Source organism: Mesocricetus auratus, unplaced genomic scaffold, assembly GCF_017639785.1.
Source record: "Mesocricetus auratus isolate SY011 unplaced genomic scaffold, BCM_Maur_2.0 Super-Scaffold_100006, whole genome shotgun sequence".
Taxonomy (NCBI): Eukaryota; Metazoa; Chordata; class Mammalia; order Rodentia; family Cricetidae; genus Mesocricetus; species Mesocricetus auratus.
In genome coordinates, this window is record NW_024429190.1 from 7,078,075 (window position 1) to 7,081,981 (window position 3,907).

Genomic DNA, 3,907 nt, shown 5'->3' on the forward strand with positions numbered 1-3,907 from the left:
TAGCAGAATAACAGTAATAGGTTCACCCCTGGGCCCTGTGAGATTTTTCCAGCCATGAGTTCCTTGCCAGATCTACAGTGCCAGGTATGTCTTTTCTTCATTGAAGCAGGCCTTGGACATAAGATAATCTAATATTTTAGGAGTAGATATTTTAATTCACAGTTAATATTTGTTATAAAATTTAAAACTTGGTACTGTTGGCAGGATGTTTTTGGAATTGATTGTAATTTTTCTTTTTTAATTAATTTAGTCTTCTCTCATATATTACATCCCAGCCACAGTTTTCCCTCCCTCCCCTCCTGCCAGTCCCTACCCCCAACTCCTCTCTCCTCCAGATCTACTTCTCCTCCAGATCCCTTCAGAAAAGAGCGGGCATTCCAGGGATATCAACCAAACATGGCATAACAAGCTACAATAAGACTAGCCACTTACCCTCATCTCAAGGCTGGACAAGTAACCCCAGTAGGAAGAAAAGGGTCCCAAAAACAAGCAAAAGAGTCAAAGACTCCCCAACTGCCACTGTCAGGAGTCCAACAAGGTCACCAAGCTGCACAGCCATATCTATATGCAGATGACCTAGCTCAGAGCCATACAGGCTTCCTGATTGTCACCTCGATCTCTGTGAGCTCCCACGACCCCTGCTTAGTTGATTCTGTGGGCTGTGCTCTGGTGGTATCCTTAACTGCCCTGGCTCCTATAGCCCTTCCTGCTCTTCTTCCTCGGGATTCCCAAACTCCTCCTAAGGTTTAGCTGTGGATTTCTGCATCTGCTCCTATCAGTTGCTGGGAGGAGCCTCTCTGATGACAATTATGCTGGGCTCTGGTCTGTGAGTATAGCGAGAAGCCGTCAGGAATCATTGAATCACTTCACTGACTATTTTTCGTCAGCCATGTTTGGTTCTATCTTGGCTCTCTGTGCTGTCAGCCTACAATTCCTGGCCATCCAGACAACGTCAGGTGTGGGCCTCAAGCTGGACCAGCCACTGATTGGCCACTCCCACCAGTTCTGTCCCGTCATTGTCCCCACACATCTTGCAGGCGGGACAATCTATAGGTCAAAGGTTTTGTGGCTGGTTTGATGTCCTAGCCTCACCACTGGAAACATTGCCTGGCTACAGAGGATGGCAGGTTCAAGCTCTGTATCCCCCATTACTAGGAGTCTCCACTAGGGGTCAGCCTCCTAAATTCCAGGGAGTTTCCATTGTACTAGGTTTCCATATGTCCCAAAGATGCTCCCCCGTTCCAGTACTCTCCTTCCGTCCCTCTCCCCAAACCTGATGCCTCCTGTTCCTGTCCTCACCCACCCCCAGTCCACCCATGAAATATATTCTATTTCCCCTTCCTAGGGAGATTCACGTAAGCCTTCCTTATCACTTAGCCTCTCTGGGTCTGTGGATTGTAGCGTGATTGTCATTTACTTAATAATTAGTATCAATTTTAAGTGAGTACATACCATGTTTGCCTTTCTGAGTCTGAGTTACCTCACTCAGGATAATTTTTTTCTAGTGTCATCCATTTGCCTGCAATTTTCATGATGTCATTTTTTACTACATTTTCTTTATCCATTCTTCAGTTAAGGATCATCTAAGTTGTTTCCAGTTTCTGACTACTATGAATAAAGCTGCTGTGAACATATTTGAGCAACTGTCCTTGTGGTGGGATGGAGCATCCTATGGGAATATGACCTGGAGTGGTATAGCTAGATCTTGAGGAAAATCAATTCGCAATTTTCTGAGGAACACAACATTGATTTCCAAAGTGGCTGTACAAGTGTGTACTCCCACCAGCAATGGAGGAGTGTTCCCCTTGCTCCACATCCTCCCCAGCATGAGCTGTCACTTGTGGTTTTGATCCGAGTGGTGGAAGATGGAATATCAAAGCCATTCTGATTTGCATTTCCTTGATGGCTAAGGGTGTTGAACATTTAAGTGTTTCTCAGTCATTTGAGATTCCTCTGTTGAAAATTCTGTTTAGATCGTGTACTACCTGGTTTTATTGCCAACTTGACACTAACTATAGTCATCATATAAACCCTTCCCTCCCCAATTTGCTTTTTGGTCATGGTGTTTCATCACATAATAGAAACACTAAGACAGATCTGTACCACATTTTTTAACTGGATTAATTGGTTTGTTTATGTCTAGTTTCTTTTGAAGGTGTCTTTGCCTTACAGAAGCTTTTCAGTTTCATGAGGTCTCGTTTATTTTTTATAAAGTTTTTTATTTTAATTTTAAATAGCTTGTTTTACATGTCATTCCCAGTTCCCTCTCCCTCCCCTCCTCCCGCACCCTCCCACCATCCCCCCCATCCTCCCACCCTATTGCCAAGTCCTTCTGCATAGGGGATATCTAGAGTCTGTCATTTCACTCAGGGTAGGGTCCAGGCATTTTCCTAAGAGTCCAGGCAGAGAGAGCATCCCTCTTTGTGTTATGGACACACGATGTCTGTTAGTATTCGAGGGATAAACACTGATCCACTGCTCAGGACCCCATAGGTAGCCCAGGCCTCCTCACTGACTCTCACATTCAGGGGGTCTGGATCAGTCCCATGCTGGCCTCCCAGCTGTCAGTCTGGGGTCCAAGAGCTATCCCCTGTTCAGATCAGCTGTCTGCTGGTTTTGCCAGCCCATTCTTTGCCAATTTGCTCATTGCTCCTCTCTCTCTGTCACTGGGTTCCTTGGGTTCTGTTCAGTATTTAACTGTGGGTGTTCGCCTCTGCTTCCATCAGTCACTGGATGAAGGCTCCAGGATGGTTATAGACATCAAGTTCACTATCAGGAATGGGCATTCGAGGTGGTCTCTACATTATTGCTTAGCTTGCCAATTGCTATCATCCCTTTAGATCACTAGAGGTCACAATGGTGCCTGATCTGTCTTCTAACCTATGATTCCCTCTTCCCCCTATCCTACCCCCCCAGTCAACCTTCCTGTTCCTCCACGATCTACTCTCTCTTCCACTTCTCCCCCTCTCTATTTCCCAGGCCCCTTCACCCCCCCACCCCTCGCCGTGTTCCTCATCTGTTCAGAGGATCTTGTCTCATTTCTCTTCTCTTGGGTACCATGCATATCTTTTAGGTTCTTTCCTGTTTCCCAGACTCTCTATCAGTGGAAGTGCAGACTGGCACTCTCCTGATCCATGTCTAAAATCCATATATGAGTGAGTACATACCATGTTTGTCTTTTTGTGACTGGGTTACCTCACTCAGGATGGTGTCTTCCAGTGCTATCCATTTACCTGCGAATTTCAAGATTCCATTGTTTTTTTCTGCTGAGTAATACTCCATTGTGTAAATGTACCCCATTTTCTCTATCCACTCTTCAGATGAGGGGCATCTAGGTTGCTTCCATGTTCTGGCTATTACAAATAATGTTGCTATGAACATAGTGTAGCAGATGCCCTTGTTGTATGAATTTGCCCCCTTTGGATATATGCCTAAGAGTGGAATTGCTGGGTCTTGTGGTAGATTGATTCCCATTTTCCTGAGAAATCTCCATACTGCTTTCCAAAGTGGCTGTACGAGTTGACACTCCCACCAGCAGTGGAGGAGTGTTCCCCTCTCTCCACATCCTCTCCAGCATAAATTGTCTTCGGTGGTTTTGATTTTAGCTATTCTGACAGGAGTAAGATGGTATCTCAATGTTGTTTTGATTTGCATTTCCCTGATGGCTAAGGATGTTGAGCACTTTCTTAAGTGTCTCTTGGCAATTTTAGCCTCCTCTATTGAGAATTCTCTGTTTAGTTCTTTACCCCACCTTTTAATTGGATCCTTTGGTGTTTTGGAGACTTGCTTCTTGAGTTCTTTGTAAATTTTGGAGATTAGCCCTCTGTCAGATGTGGGGTCAGTGAATATCTTTTCCCATTCTGTGGACTGCCTTTCTGTCTTGTTGACTGTGTCCTTTGCCTTTGCA